Below are 18,126 nucleotides of genomic sequence, written 5' to 3' on the forward strand. Positions count from 1 at the left end.
AAAAGTCCAACCAAAAAAACAAACAAGCTGAAGTCATAGGGTGCATTCGAATTGTCCCTCTTATCTCCTTTCACTATCCACTTCACCTTAACCCCGGGTTAAGGAAAGATGTTAGGATAATTCATAAAGGACTTAGGGAAAGGCGATCTCGTTGCGCTGACAATCCGACCACATTTCCACTAGGCCACGTCATTCAATGCGACGGGCCGGCGGAGGTTAATGACGTGGGTCCGCCGTGGTGAAACTACAATGTTCCGATAATGGACTACAAAAAACGCATCTAAAAAACTTTCCCCTGTGCTTCTTACCGGTGAAATAATCCTGATCACCACGAGGTTGGGATTGAAATAAAAGCAATATAGACCAACAGGCTACAAGTAAGAAAAGTGAAACCATCAGCTTCCTGTCCAATCAGAAATCAGCATCAAAATAAATATAATTATATGAAATTAATTGTTAAATTTATGTAAGATATACAAAATGTTTTAAGCATACAAATGTACAACTGCACATAGCATTCTTAAGTGAATGAAATATGTTGAATAAAACATCATCTGATAAAAATGTCTCTTATCTTTTATCTCTTACATCATCTGAGTCACTTTACGATCATCGTTAATGTTCCTGAACGGTCGGATGAGCGACTCGCTTTAAATGTTGCGGCCGCAAGGAATTGTGGGGCGGCATATCTCATCTCCTTTGGTAAAGGATGGTCCAGTGTATCCTAAAGGAGGTTATAAAGGAAGCATTGACCCACCTTTCCTTAGATTTTGAACGGAAGAATTTGAACGGCTCTTGTCATTGCCGCCACTTAAATGCTTCCGGGTCATTTCACTCAGTTAGGAACCTTCCTAAGCAAAAAAGACAATTCAAACGCACCCAAACTTTATTACTCTTCTTCTTGTGGATTGTGTCGTCTGCTCCTTCGTTGTTTGATTAGCAGCGTTTAGCAAACAGTTTTCAGCTTTGTCGCCACCTGGGTTTGAGTGTTTGTACTGCAATGTGTGATAGCCTTCTGTCTCCAGTCAGACGCATTCCTCTGTGAATGAACTGTGACTATTTGGGACGAATACAAACACTGTTACAGGCCTCCTTCACAGTTGACATGAAGGCCGAGTGGTTAAAGAGCAGACTGAACTCATCTCTCGTAATTGTGTTTCAAGTATTTATATTGTCATATCTATACCTACAATGTCATCTGAATCAAAGTGGGAGTTAATTTCAGCTAATGGGCTTCTCTTTTTTTTTTTTTTTTACTTGAGTAGACGACATAATCAGGGTTCAAAACATCAAAATAAACCGCCATTCTAGTGAGCCATCCTCACCCGACACAGCTGCTAATGATCACAGCACTTTTAAATTTATGACAGGCAGCATCTAAACCCCGGATAAATCCATAAAAAAAAAAAAAAAAAAAAAAACAGGTTGCCGAGAAGATAGATGTTTCTGTCAATGTTTACTGTGTCCTCTGATGTGCCATCAAACACGCTGGCAGATGCTGGAGCAGACTGCAAAGCGAGCTCTGTCACAGAAGCTAGCATCGGCTCACAAGGGCACGGCGCTTTAAACGAGATGCATGTCAGTTCAGTGACACAGCCTTATGTTAGGAGGGAACAAATTTTAAATATTAAACACTTAAATAGAATTTGAAAAAAAACAGTCAAGGTACATTACATGTCCCTATAGTTTGCTGAGTGATAATGCATTATTGATAGATCCCAGAGAAACGTGCCTTCCTCTGGCTTTTTTAGAATTCAGAGATATGTACCACTAAGTGTGCAACATCAGTTATTTTATGTAATAAAATGTTAAAAGTGGGTGATCAGAGTTAAAATGTGTTGTTGTTTTGTTGCTCACAACACCCACTACATGTCTCCTGGAGGGTGCACAAGTAGAGCTCTTACATGTTGCCTTAAACACTGAACACCGGTGGTTAAGTGGATGTTCGGTTTCAAATAATAAATTGTCCACATGGGAGCACTTCAAACAATGGAGGCCTTAGTGTTCACATCAATCATGGAGATGTGTAAATTTGTTTCATTTCTCATTTGTAAGTGTTTGTGACAATATGGCAATTAAAAAATTCAGGACGTAATCCTGAGTTCAAAAGTGTCATGGTTGTCAAAACCTTAATTCAAGAGTGCCCTATAACTCACAAGTAAAAAAAAAAAATAGATCAAAAAGTGAAAAAAACAAAACATGTTAATTTATAACTGCATTGTCACGTTAAATAAGATGAGATGTGGTGAAAACACGTCGGAGGTGGCTGGGCATAATCATGTTGTCATTACGTTGTTTGCATCATTCTGTTGAAATTCTGCTCTTGCTTCAATGTTTTCTTACTTCAGATCATTTTTAAACTACTTGCACAACTTTGCAGATTTAGATACAATTATAAAATTGTCTTCCAAAATCTGCTAATAATAAAACAAATATCTTAGAAACTGAGATAACCTTTTGGATCTAGATACAACTATAAAAAATAAGTTGAAATCCCCTCTTCATAATAATTATTACCATTTAAGAAACTCACAAATGAGTGTTACATGATTGATCGATTGATTGATTGAATCTTATTTACGAGTTATGCACACAAAAATATTTAGCTGGTTTTTACATCGGCACATGTTTTGGATTATTATCTTTTGTTCTTTCATTTAGCAAAATGTAATGATTTTTACATGACAGTTCTTTGCCCTGTTTACATTTTATGACCACATTTCAGTAAGTTTATGAATTATTGTGGTCTAGTGTCTTGCATAAACTTTAGCTTATAGGTTGTACAGATACCAGGGATATTAAGAATTTGCATTTCCTCTCAAAAATGGCATCAACATAGCCAAAAGAAACACAATCAATGCATTGGTTGACATATTTCTACTGCAGAGCTCTGAGAGTTGGAATAAATCCGTCTTTCACAACACGCCTTTACAAATACGACATGATTCAAGCTGTGTGAAGAACACGTGTAAAGAAGGAGTTTCAGTAGAGTATTGTGTGCTCATTGGAAACACAAGGCTGTTGCTTTAGCAGAATATAATGTGCGAGGACAACAAGCTTAATGGCTGTCTGCATCACTTTGAGTACCTCCGTGACTCAAAAGGAAATTGGAACAATACTGGAGAAAACAAGCATCGATCTTCCAATAAATATCATCCCTGAGTCATGCTGGAGAGCTACAATTATTAATTGCTTTTCGGTGCCACATAAAAAAAACAAGAAACAAACCAATTGAGCATAGATAGAGGGTATTTTTTCTTTTTTTTGTGGGGGTGGGGGGGTGGGGGGGGGGATATTTTGGTGATGCTTCTGGTGTACACGGAGCATATGAGTAGAAATGTGTGGAACAGATTTCCTCCATCCAGCGGGTCAGAGGATTGAGACTGACCAGAGAGTTGTTTTGGTCCCGGTGGGTTGGGTAAAACTCCCAGTAACAGACCATCACACAGCTGCAGGCGCCTGAGGCAAACCTTTCCTCCTCACCCCCGGACCTTCTCACTTCAAAAAGTAGGCCAAAACTTTGTGCACAGCTACAGATCCATCAGATATGACAGAGTGAGGACAACACTGAGCTTCTTCAGCCTTCCTCTCTTTACAACAGACTGGTTAACGCTGTGAGGGGAAACTCGCTCTGTACAGACTGAAACAGGTTCAACGGGGTGAAGAAACTTTTTCATAACCAGCCTGCTTTATGTCATCACTCGGTTTTAATGTGTTAGTGTTTAAAGAGAATATATATGCCATTATAAGTATTCTATAAACGAGCATGTTCAGTGTGTATTTGAACAAAAGAACTACAAATGGTCATTTGATATGCAATTTTCTTAAGTATCACATTTTTTTTATAAAGGCTAGGAGCACCGGTGGCCTGGAGGGTGATATGTGGGGGCATAAATTGTTCTGAACTAAAGTATAAGACAGAATGCGACATGCTTTTTTTTGTCTAAATGACAAATACCATCCATATTTTTGCGATAAAAAACACTGTAGTTAATTTTAGCCTGGTCAAAAGACTGCACAAGAATTGATCCACGGCTGAAAATAGTGCCCAACAAATTATTTAGTAACAAATGCTAAAAACTACAATGACAAGCTGTTAAATAGGTTGTCTATAGGTACAAAACAATAACTAAATATCAGTTTTTTAAATAATTTAGATCTTCAAAAGTAACTAAAATGCTTCATAGTGAAGTCAAAGTAAAGTAGTAATAATGTAATAAGTTATATTATCAAAACCAGTGTTTTACAAAATGAACAGAACCAGGCTACAATACAGAAAACAATGCTGACCAAAAAGACAAAGAAGAATAAAAAATATGAAGGATAACATGTAAAAACTACTTAAAATCCTTGCAATAAAACAGGTCTTAAAAGGAGATTTCATAGAGGATACTGGTGGAGCAACACAGTGGCGATAGACTAACATCATGATGGTTAAAATAATCTAAATAGCACAAAGAAAGCAAAAACCGATACTGCTTTAAAAAAAACATTGCAAAGACACACGAACAATTCCATCACATGTCAAGCTCCTGCTGAAGAAATTCAAGCCTTCAAGAACAATATCGCTCGTGGCTGTGACTGTGGGAGGCAGCGTGGAGGCAAAGAGCCTTGTGTTGGGAGGATCCAGAGGTCCAGAGCGAGAGAGAGAGAGAGAGAGAGAGAGAGAGAGCGCGAGCAGGGCAGGACTGAGAGATGAGTTCTGAGATGTAGTGTGGAGTGGAGGCATGCGGTGCCTCGTAGGTGAGGAGCATGACTCTGTTGTTGAGAAGCAGGAAGCCAACCGAGGTCACTGAGCCGTGGAGTGGTTGTGAAGCATCGCTAGAGGAAAAAAAGGAACTTAAATATATAACAGCTGCATTTTATAAGAGGAAAAAATAATAATTTCAGGCCATGGCAACAAGCTTTTATGTATTATTCTAATGCTAGAATTTCAAAGGCAGAATTTTTTCATTTCCAGTGTAATCTGTGTGTTGTCATTAACACTATGTAACTAGCTACCAGCCCGGATTTTGACACATATTCAATGTGTCTATTCATTAAGTTATATTGTAATTTGAAAGCTATACTTTGCACCCTTTAAAGCATAATTTCAGACCAAAACAAATGCTCTCTTTGGACATAATAAGCATCTTAAAGTTGATCCAGTTTTTATTTGTTTCTCCTGTAGTTGCACTCTTGTGACGACACTCTGTCACTATACCTTAAGACACAGCGCCTCATCAGTGGTGGAAGGGCAGTTGTATAGGAAGGGGTTCACATGAAACATGACATAATCATGTTTGAGCACCGTCCCATCACTGTGAACACAGGGTTGGGAACAACAAACCAAAGGGAGTTTGACTTCACTCACCTTTTTATAAATATCAAGAAGGCTCCTTTATTTTTTCTGGTAATTTCAACGTTGAAGGTGAAACCATAAGTATTTAATTTTGTGTTTGCCAGCTTTTTAAGCTCTTGTGAGGCTAAAACCTAGCTTTAGCTTTGAGCCAAAACAAAGGAGGAAATTTTCCACCGAAACAACTTAATATGAGTAGCCTAGCGGTTAGTTAGCGCTCCCAATGTAGAGAGGCCAAGCACTCGATTGCTGTCAGCCTGGATACAAATCCAACCTGTGGCTCCTTTCCTGCATGTCATTCCCCACTCTCTCTCCCTGATTTCTCGTAGTTGTAGATGAATGTTTTTAAGTGTTTAAAACATTATAGTATAGATGATGTCATGTGAATGTGCAGCCAGGCTTTTGGGACATTCAATAATAGAACAAAAAGTCACATAAGACAGATCAAGAGCATCATACAGTCAAGACACATAGGACAGTTTGTTTTTCTGTACATCAGACCTCTCTTCCCTGTCCAGAAGCTTTTACTCACAGCACACAGTAAACAATGTCATCTTAGCCGTTATGAGCGAGTTATGTAATGCTGCCACTTTCCCTGTCCTTCTAATGACCAGAGACGGGACAAATAGTTTAATGTGTTCTATTTATCTGTTGTGTAACTGTGATGTATGGCAGCATTCTGTTGACGACGGGCAGAAGATGAAGAAGGATGAGCAAGACGGCGCCAAACATGCTTCTCAATGACGGTGGAAATCTCAGCATTGAAGGTAAGTGGAAGTAACAAAGACAAGTGTCCATGTCTGCCAAAAAAAATATGATCATTAAATGATCATGCATTTTTCTCTTATATATATTCACCAATTTACAACACTGTTGTACACGGATGTTTGATGAACAAAATATGCGTCAAATTGATTGTTCTTACGTTCATGTGGGTGCTTGTGTCTTAACTTACTTTCATTCATGGAACTTAATTGTTAAACTAACAATTGGAACATAAGTGATGTTTGAATTTCAAATATTAACAGACATATTCAAGCTGAGTGATGGCTGCCTTTATGATGCAATTTGCCTTTTGAGTTTTTCAAGTTAAAAGGGACAGTTCAGCATTTTAAGTGGGGTTGTATAAGTTTTCCCTCTCTCTCTTTCAGACCCGTTGAGTCTCCGTCTGCAGAAGTTTGTCTTCTCTGTACTCCATTCAATAAAAATATCCTCATGTAAAGGACGTGTCATAGTCGCAGTAAAAAATACTATTTTTTTTTGTATCTGGCGTGTCAAAGTAGTGCTTAAACAAAAGGGATTGCTAGTGGAACAGTAAAGCACTGAGAAAAGGTTATCAATAAAGCGGTCATTATTTTAATCGTTGTTGTTTTTTGGCTGGATTTTTCTTTAAATTAACATGATACATGGAAAAAATGATGTCGTCTGCATAGACGTATATCTGCTGTGTCGGCAGTCTATGCTTAAAGTGCACGAGTTGACTGGCATCTCTAATATAATACATACACTATTGCCAAATACCTCATACAAACCCACTTCAAAAATACTGAACTATCCATCTACGACCCTTTTGTCACAATATGAGTGAGAAGAATTTGTTTCATTTTGAACTTGGCTGCTTTGTCCCTGATGAAATTTATAATGGTATGCAGAAAAAAATTAAATACCCTGCATGGTTTATAATTACATTCATGTTTGTTTTTCTCTAGATCCATTGTTATGGTGATTTTGAAAAATATATATTTTGTACCATTATGTATCTAGAGTGCAATCACTGCAACAAAGCTCAACACTAAGAGTAACCCTGGAAGCTGCCCAATGCAACAAATACTCTGGACGATTTTATGAGCAAAACATTACAATACAGCATAATCCATGTTGTTTAATCTTCATTATGAATTTCAAGATGTACATTAAACCAGTATCCCCAAAAGATCCTGCTGTTGTTTTGTGATGTGAAATTGGCTCATAAACAAGCGAGTGATCACTTCTTTGATATCAAATGCAAATGGATTCCGTGGCATCAGGGACCTGAACCGCTCCACCATGAGACCGAGGAGAACATCTCCGGTTTTTCTTTTAGCTCAGAATCACAGGATAGACAGATGGCGTGGGAAGTATTGAGATCAGCAAATCCTCGGCGTATTGAGAGGGTAAACAAAGCTTACCGAATACTACATGTCAAAATCCAATCATTTCTCTCTGGCAAAGCCCATCAGTTATTGCGTGCTGAATCCAATTAAATCTACAGTACAGTACATTGTCATCCTCTTATTCTTTTACATGTATAATCTTTATGAAGAAAGAACTGTTGCATGTAGTCGTTTGAATGTGTTTCACTTTTATGCATGCCAGATCAAATGAATAATGATTCTATTTAGTGTCAATGAGGAACATCAAATTGTGTTTCTCATCTTTATCATCCACTGAGTTATTCCAATAATATAAGCAACAATACAACATGTGTCAAAGGTCTTAACTGTGCATATTGATGATTTGTGGAGGATTTCTATAACAAGATAAAAAAGGAATGAGAAGCACTGAGCTCTGAAATTTTGTCACTTAAAAGAACATTTCATTTGTTGTGAGTCTTTGATTACCTCAGAACTACCCAAAGCACGGGGGTGCTTCATTGAGATGAAGTGCTACTAAAATAGTAAAACAAATTATGCTGGTAATGATTAGGAATTTATCTGACGGCCTGACGGTTCATTTTTGAATAAACCACACAGACCCAAGCAGGTCTGCCTCGGGGTAAGCCAGAGGAACACTGCATGCTATAGTAGTTGTGTAACACGGAGGCGTAAGCTGTGTTTACAGACGGTCATTTAATGTCTCCTCAGGTGGCCATATCGAAGGCCCTAAACATCTCAAGAGCTGTGAGCAACATTTAGCTTCTTTTTTTTTTCCATATGGATTTCACCCAGTTGTTTCTTTACAGCTCCAAGGAAAAACTGATATGGCTTTATGTGATTGTGATGACAAGGGATGGGCGTAGAATCTATTAAGGATCCAGTTCTGCATTTTTTTAAAACCAAAAAAATCAATAATGTTTGAGCCTATCGATTTTGCTCTCAAGTCTTTTTGGTCCCATAATGTAATATTGTAACTATGATGCAACGTTATCCCGAGTCACATCATTTAAATCGATGGAGGAAGCAAAATGTAGTTTATGTTTGCAAAATAATATCTTTAATGCAGATGTCATACTTTGGTTACCTATAAAACAATTAAACAAGCCACATTTTTCACTGAAATTATGACAAGTTGATCCAGAGCGCTGCTTCTTGAAAAAGGTCATGCATTAATAAGTTCTTTCAGGATCTCCAGCTTTATCTTTCAGTAAACCATTATCTTACGTTTGGCTCACAAAGCAGTATAGCATTAATTACAAAAAAAAACCCCTAAAAACACAGCAACTATTAAAAACAGAATGTTTAACCTTTAAGGCTTGGTCATAATAGAAACAATATCCATTCATTTCAGTATACACTTTCACATTTGGGCCATTGAGCGATATGAAGCTGTTTGGACAGCGCTGACCTTTCAGGAAATATAGAGAGTCCAAAACGGAGGAAGCTATCTTAGCTTTCAAATTGTGCTGCTTCTTTCACTGGCATTTCAAATAAAGTTCTCTGTAAAAAAAACTGTTTACAGACAGTTCTAAGAAAAGGGTTGAAAGTGAAAGCACACCACCTTCTGAATACATTCAGTCCATTTACTGTCATAATAGCAATTAAGCTAGCAAGAAACACTGGTGAAGAAGCAGAAAGTAGTCAAGCTATCTTGAACAGCTTTCAGCCCCTTCTGAAATATTTCTTTATTGAATATTACAATCCATAATGAAGAGAGATATATGTAACAGGACCTTAAGAACCCTGAGATTTGTACAGAGAGAAGAGACAGAACCCTGAAGAGACTTTGAAGTACTAGCAGCCGTCATTTAAATTTGCCACTTGCTGCACAACATGTCAGACTGTACTTTAAAGTCTTTGATTTGGCAATTTATAGATTATTTGATACCGACTAGTAAATAGTTTTAAATACATTTTATTTGTATTTATTCTCAACTATTAATTTTTTTGTACTCAATTACATGCTTCGTCCCCCCCGTCTTTTTAATGATGCGGCACTTGAATTTTCCCTTGGCATCAATAAAATATCATGTTTTATAAAGTGCAAAAAGTCTACATCTTTGCGTTCTCCACAAAAAAATCAGGAACTCAAAAAAAAGGGTCTTGTTCAATTCTGCTTGACTGCATTTTTTACTCTAACCAAGCTTTAGCTTAGCTAATTATTACATTAGAATAATTTTAGAATAATGTAAGAACAATGTTAGCTTGTTAAATCCCCTGAGTGCAGATTTTATAATAAAATAACTCAAACATAGAAGATAAAGTTAGCTAAATGTTACAACAAAACTGCTACATTACCCCGCTAAGTAGTTAGCCAACCAGATGTCTTCAAAGTTAAGCTGTTCTTGCTTTGGCATGAACTGAAATGGAGAATCTCTGCTTTCGCTCCTAACTTGTGACTATTTTTTAAGGCATCTCCGTTAGCACCCAATTAAAATTGTGTGTTCGTTAGTAATGATATTTCTCGGTGGTGGCCAACCCCGATGATGCCATATGTAACAGCAGAGTTAAGATGTGATGCAACTTCCAGCCAGTCTTGACACCAGCATAACAATAGGTAATGGCTGTGCAAATGGACAGACAGGGGCATTCGAGACAAGGTAGCTGGCATTAGAGCAGATACAGACATGGCAGGGAGCTTGTTCCACTGTGGCACAGCAATCAGGGCTGATTTGTGTGATTGAGAGCTAGCAGTAAATGTTGATGGCTCATTTCCTCGTTGATGGATAATTGTGGCCATTAACAACATGACACTGGTCTCACCTTTTTTTTCTAAGATTCTTCTTCTCAGTGTTAATGGTTTCCTCTTGTCCGTGTCCTTGCATTCATTACAAGAAATCCTATCCTGTTGCGTCGCTTAATGACTTTACCTGATGGTATAGTACTCTGGTAGTGCAATACATCTTCTTAAGCCATTGTGGCATCCTGCGTTGTTATTGAGCCCAAGGATACTAGAAACAAAAAAAAGCTTTACGGTGAATGAAAAGATCCTGACTTAACTAAATGTATTCTTCTATTTTTTTTGTCCATTACAGAGGGAGCAGTTTTATAGCAGCAACTAAACTTCAAAATGGAAATTAGTGGGGACAGAAAGTGAGGCATAGATGGAGGAAATATAAGCACATAATGCCTCTGTGCTTCCCCTAGTCCCTGCAGGCAGCAGAATTAATTAATACAATATACCTTATTGTGCTTTGAAGCTTAAACTATATATTTCCACCTTACAATCTGCCTCCTCCTCCCGTGGGACCCATGGTCACATAAACCTCACAGAGTTACATAAATATGTTTCATAATGAATATTCTAATGCTCTTTGCTTTGTTTTATTTTCAACGGGGGGTCAGCATTACCCATTTTTCAAAGAGAAGGAATTTAGTTAATTAGCTCTGGCCCTTTTGTTACGCGCTCATTAAAATTAATTCAAACTTTATTTTATTTGCATAACTCGTTAGGATTACACAAACACATATACAAAGAATCAAACTCATATTGTGGTTGATTAATACGCGTCTCTGGGCTGGGAAAAAATGAAAGGCTTCTCCTCTTCTTTTTTTCTTTTTTTGAAGATGTTGTAAGGGAAATGATTTGCTTTTTGGGCACAGATCCAAGCCCGAGTCACATGGGAGATAAATGTGCTAAGTCTCTTTGCTTTGTTGACAGAGATCGTCTGTGTCAATTTTTTCTCTTAATATATGAAAGCGACAGAATTCCAAGTTGATCTGGGGCATCTGGACTAATTGGGCTTTCTAAAACGTTGATTCACTGTAAAGGTGCACTCTAACCTGCAGGAAGAAGACGGAAAAAAAAAATCCTTCGGGGGTTTTTTCTTATTGGAAGCAGAAAAACCCTCAGGCTGTACGATTCTTCAAAGAAAATACTTGATAACGTTGCTAAAGAATCCATTAAAGGTTCAGTGAACTGTCAGTGACCATATTTTATTGGCAAATGAACGCTCTTCAACAGTGGAGTTATAGCTTCTTAAATCTTGATCATGACTTGACTTGTACTCACCCTTTACTCTGGTCTTTGTTAGCAGTTTAGTTACAGTTCAAAAGTGTCTGGAACAAGGGTTTAATCAATTGGAAACCTCCAGTGTTAAAAAATTAAGCCAATGCAATGCAACACACAGCAGTTCCTCGAATGTCCACTTGAGGCTGCCCCCAAAAGCCCTTGAATTACCATTATCACCCATGTTAATTTGCCTATCTTGAGAGCTGAAATAAACATGTTTTCAGCCTCTTACAAAAAAATATTTGTATCAGTGACTCATGTCTTCATTGGTTCAACATTGTATGGGGGTGGAATTTTATAATTACTTACCTAATATGAATATATCAAGGCTAAGACTTCTACATGTTTTGCATAATTAGGAGTGGGCTGGGTTGACTCACAGGAGAGCGTGTTGTAGCTGTTTGTTAGGAGGCTTAAGTCCTGCCTCAGCTCCACCTCTTTGCTTGTTACTAGGTTGACCGAAATGAGACTTTGTTATGGACAGAGAATAGCTGTTTTTACATTGCATCCATTCACATAGACATACACTGACTGAAAGTTACTTTGAGAGCGTTTCCAACATGGCGACCATTACCATTTGTCTTCAACCCCTCAGCTTCAGAAGGTAATAAGTAAGATCACTGACACAGTCTATTGGGTCTTGTTACTTTAAGCCACTGAAACTTAAAGAAAACCTATTTCCTGTGTAGGACTTTGGATGTTCTTTTGTAGGTTTAAGGAACTTAAACAAGCTTTTGGAGCTTTCAGAGATAGGTGAATTCCATTTCAAACTTTCTGAGGTTTAGTGGAAAGTTATGGCCTTAAATTGTATCAACTGGAGGTAGGTATAAACGTCAAGAGTTGAGCACACTTTCATGAATTTCCTCTTAATCCAGAGTTGACTAGATGACACATTTCAGAGCATGAAAGTCAAAACTGGATAGAAACCTTGGACATATGAGGCTGAACTGCTATTGCTGTCCACTGTTATTTCTGGATTTTGTCTTTTAGCTTTAATTGAGATATGTCTTCAGATTTTGAAAGTTATTTTTTAAATGTGTTGATGATTCAAACAAAGGGACTGATTTTTGATTTGTGTGACCAGATTTTGCACAAATATGACTCTGCAAACAATGGGCTGAGATGCATGCAAACTGTTTGCCTGCAGAGTATGTGTATTCAACAGTTACAGTACATTGGACAGGGTAATTTAAAACCTGTGAATCAAACCTGAGACATAACTTGGGTAAGTTGACTTTCTGAACCCATGAAGCTGCTAAACACGAGATAACGACACAGCCAAACACTACATCTCAAACATCAAATTATGAATAAAATCTGCATGGCTGAACACTGTTGTTGGATTGTTGCTCTCCAATTAGCCGTCAGACAGATCATAATACCTACTTTCTGGGCAGCAGTGCAATCATTTTCCAACCGTCCAACAGCAACATAGCCAGCTCTGTTTCTGGCTCGCAGCCTATTGTTTCAGGGAAGCCAACGTGTCAAAGCCTGTCCAATATCTCTGGTCCGACTTCTTGCTCTTTTTCTCTTCTTAGCTTCATCCATCACCATCCTCTTCTGTCTCTTAGCCTTAGCCACTGAATCAAACAGTACCAAGACAGGCTAAGTGGCAGGTTTGTAGTTGAGAGCTAAAAGGTGTGTCAACTAGTGCCGTAAAGCAATATGCACTTCTCGTGAGATCTCCAAGGCTTGCTGCCAAAGTTTCATAGTTGTGAAAGCTTGCCACCAGTGCTCTGCGGACATGGGATAGATTCTCCCTGTTGAAAGTTACTGTTCCATTAGATTGACTCTGAAAATACTATATTAAAGGTGGACAGGTTACATATTGTTGATTTAAGGCATCTAAAACAAGTTGCAATTTGCAGTGAGAACAGGTTGTGTATCTGTTGTAGACAGGAAGAACTTTTTTTTAATACAAAAATCATAAATTACATGCTTGACATGAATTTAATCATTTCTCAGAGTAAAATTAAATTCCAATTTAAAATCTGGTTTTGCAATGATTCCGTGTTGTTCTCACTGTTTGCCAAAATCAGCTCAGCTCACAACAGCTTGTATTTATCTTGGTGTGAGTTTGACTGGAAGTCCCATCAGATCTCAATATAAAGCTCACATGCTAAGTTGTAGTTGTGTGGCTGTTGGATTCCACTCCATGTGCTCCCAATATCGCTCCAGGATTGAATCCACACAGATGCCCATCTGCAGCAGTACGTCTTCACACAATACAAATGTAATATGTATCATTAAGCTGAGGAAAATAAATGGCCTTCCTTTTACTGAGGTCACATTATCCTCAGGAGCTGCTGTTTACCATTCCTTCCTCGCAATGTCACCAAATGAGAAATAGCTCTCTCAAAAGTGTCGCGTTACAAATTTCATTGCGAGCTAATGTCTTCTCAGACTGGTCTGTGATGTATTTGTCGGCTGGCTGCCTCAGGACAGAGATCCTGCAAAAGGAAATATAGGGCATGTCATGGAGGTTGTTGACTCCCCCCCCCCCCCTTTTTTTTTACCTTTAAAGACTTTTTAAGTTACATTGCAGACTTTAACTACACTTTGTTTCCATTATAAAGAAACCATAGTTGGTTTTGCTTGTTCCAATCCAATACATCTAACATATTATCCTGTTACACTACAAAAAAAATCCATAAATACTGTGATTCTGTACATGTATAGGAAAATCAAGCGTACTGAAATACAATTTCAAACACTGATAATTTCATTCTTTTTCTACATTTCACAGACAATCGGTCCGATTCAGATCAATGATCCCGAATCAAAGAGGCAATTTCTGAAAAAACTTGTTCCAATCAATGGCTGTGGCTGATTCATTCCCAATTGAAAGAGTGTTGTTTGTCTGCCTGTCTGTGGCGACATGTGTGGTATAATTGCGAGCCACTTCATGGAAGCTCCTCAAATCTTCCCAGACAGATGACATTTTTGTTGCGTCTATTGGTCTGTGCCAATTTCTTTCATTCTCAGTTAAAGCCTGCCTTTTTTTTTTTTATTACTTGACAGTTTATTGATGTTTCGCAACAGCTGTTATGACATGGATTAATTCTGGGCTTGAAAGAATGGCAGCCTATCCAGAGAAATAACATTTTGCTTTGGATATAATGAAAACGTGTGGTGCAACAGGGCAACATTCCCATTATCTCAAGGATTTCTTAAGTGTACTAATATCTGTTATAAGTCATATCTATCATGTCGTTCTTCTAAGTAGTACCCCTGCTTAATTATTTATAGTGCAACGACTGGGTTGTTTGGCATTGGCTGCAGGAAGACAGCTTAATAAATACAGTGCTGCTGTTGTTTTATTGGAGTTTTCTTTCAGTAGGCCACGGGAGATCATGACACAAATATTGTTTGTGTTTCCGAGGCCAGAAGAAAACTCCCTGGAGTTAATTTACCTCAGTGTACCAGCCAACCCCTGCTGTGGTGACTCCACTATACCATCATACAGATTAGGCTCAGAAACAGACTGGGCTGAGCCCCCCTTGTGAATAGGGAAAGAAAACAATTTGTGAGGCAGACTTGAAGTTAAACACAACAAGAATGTTGACAGCTAGGTGAAAACATTTATTCTGGACTGGAATGTAGAAAATGTTGGCAAAGGAACGTTGCCATGAGTATGAGTGAGAGCCAAACATATTACCATTTGGCTGCTTGGTGTTATATTGGATTGGTATTTAAAAAGCAGCTGTTTGGAAATGGTGCTGATTGCTGTCATCAGGTGACAATTACTGAACTGGGACTGCACACAATGAATCCAGGGCACCAGTCTGTGTGATTCTTTTATAATCAGTAAATTCTTTTAGAGCTTTATCCTGGTTTTGGTCTGATTCAGGGTATTGGGTTTTTACATGGATCAAGAGACACTTGGGTTGTTCACATGCCTGTTTTGTGATTTCTGATAATATATAGGTTTCTGATAATTACTTTTGAAGGTTGTCTTTTTTCCTTTGCTGCTTTGGCTCAGTGGTAGAGTCGGTCATCCCTCAACTGGAAGGAAGGAGGGGTTCGATCCTCAGCTCCTGCAGGCACATGTAGATGTGTCCTTGGGCAAGACACTTAACTCAAAGGTCCTCACGCTGCTGCATCAGCGGCATGTGAATGTGTCTGAATAGATAAGTTGATACTAATGCCGTCAGCATTACCAAGATAATCACAGTTAATTAAGGTCTAAAATTAATGCAATCTTTTTAATTGCAAAGAATTGCATGATATTTTGTTTCTTAAGACATACTGTGGATAAGCCTCTGCAGTGTCTCTTTGTAGGCAAAGTGGTGGCAAAGTAGTAAAAAACAACTCTCAGACAGCTAGGCTGACTAGTCAAATGTAATATACACCTTATGAAACTAAACATTTCACTTCTTGATCCGTAACTAGTTCCTTTTTCCGTGGTTAAGTTAATGTCGTCACCTCAGATCCAATACAAGGTCCTTACTTTAAGTTTAAAAAAAAAAGCAGAGTTGAAATCAAACTGCAAGTACTCTCTGTTCTCTCAGACAGTACAAAAATATCCAAATGAAAGCCTAACCATTTTTTTTAAAGTGCAAAATAATGGAATTTCAAACATGCCAATATAAATGGGATTATTCATAATTAACTATTGAAATTAAGCGATTCATTGTGATTACAATTTTTGATCATTTGACAGCACTAGACACTTTACAGCAGCCTCTGCCATCAGTGTGTGAATGAAGTGTGAATAGAACAGGTCATAGAGCAGGAAAACGTGAGAGTGGGGAATCACATGCTTGGGTCAAAATCTTTCCGATTAAAGTAATCCACACAAAATGTGCAGCCCAAGACTTTCAGATGGGGAAAAAAAAAAATCAGCCGGGTTATTCAATGTCCCCTTTATTCTGCCCTTGGTGAGGGGAAAAGGTAAATACGATTGTATCATGTTTTTAAATAGTCAATACAATACAATCAATTGCAAAGCAGTTCCATATTGTCCTGTTCTTAATCATAAGATGTGATGACTGTCATTAACAACATGTAAGATATGGTAGAAATTAGTCATGTAAATAATTCTTGCAACACTTAAATGTGTAATGTTTGGCACTTCAAATTATCTCCGTGACTCATTATGGTTCCATATCATGACAAACATTCAGTTTATTTATTTGAACACATTTGGCAAGATGCCTGTCCAAAGCAAATGCCTCTTGAGACTAAGCAGACCAACAGAGTGGTAACAATGTGCCTGACAGTGTCCCAAGGCTACTGCTTGTCTACAGAGAGATTTAAACTAAAATAAAACCTAAATGGACACGCACATACAGGCATTTATATCATTCTAAAATGTAATATACTATGAGAAACATCTAAGCTTTTAAGACTGGACGACTGCTGGGAACAAATTCTGCAAAGTAAAAGCTCTTTAGGGCAAGTCGTAAAGAGCTATGGATAAATATTATTGCAAAGAAGCATGGTATCAACTGTACAGACAGTGAAATATGTCTCAATGTCAGTGTCAGAAGCAGGATATTTGTATTCTAACTGCTTGTAAGTGAACCCTTTCCCTCCATTACCCACCGTGGGTTCGTCTCACACGGGTCATTTATCACACAAAACCCAATAGTGTCCCCGCTTTAAATTAGACCACTTTGACTAATGGCAGAGGGGGGAGATGTAACATTCTGCCTATTGATATCCAGGAAGAAGAAATGCATGTAATGATCTAGAAATTCCTTCATTTTTTTTTCTTCCCTGAGAGGACACCCACAAATATCCTCAGAATTTCCCCCCAAAGTTCAATTTGAAACTTTCTGCACAGTCTGTGCCACATAAGCCGTACTTAATGTCTTGTCAAATGGGAGTTGACTTTTCATGCATTGAAGGGAAATGGCCATTTGGAACAAAGAGACATTATTGGAGGTAATATTAAAAGCAATCCATTCTAATCTGTGTGATAAAGAGGTCCACGGCATTCTTCATAGCCTGCTGCGTGAGAACCAATAAAAAAGGAAGCACTTGGATATATTGCAGAATCAATATCATATTTAAAGTGCCCATACAAATTATTGTGTCTAGTATGGTTTTATATTAACAGCCAGGGGCCAGAAGATAAAGTTATATCACCCATGGCATACACGATTATTTCCACCAGCGATGGAAATCTGGCAGTGTTTAGCTTATTGCAAACAGGAATAACAGAAATGTAAGTATGAAGACAAAGCACATTATTCTGTCTTAGATCTGATACTGAGTGGTTGGTGCAAATACAGATGTAATAATAACAAGGCTTAAAACAGTACCATTGGGTATTTAAAGGAGATCCTGTGGATTTGCAAAGCTTTTAAGGATGGTTTGAAATAAGTTTAGGAGTGAGTGAGTGTGCATGAACAACATAAAGATATGAAGAGAGGTGCTAAATTGGGGAGTAAGAGGAACCATGGAGTAAGGGAAAAATGGAATGAGCTTCATGACAAATAAAATTGACTGACAGTCAATGTGACCCAACACCACATAGTGAGATTTGAACATATTTTGACCACTGTATTGGTTTTGGGTATCTTTGTTCTGTGATACGACATACACTCGCTCACAAACTCTTAGAAAGTGCCTCATAAATCAATATCAACATGAAGTTTTAACATTCACCAATAGATAGATTATAGGTCCCACCT

This window comes from Labrus bergylta, chromosome 20, assembly GCF_963930695.1.
Source record: "Labrus bergylta chromosome 20, fLabBer1.1, whole genome shotgun sequence".
NCBI lineage: Eukaryota > Metazoa > Chordata > Actinopteri > Labriformes > Labridae > Labrus > Labrus bergylta.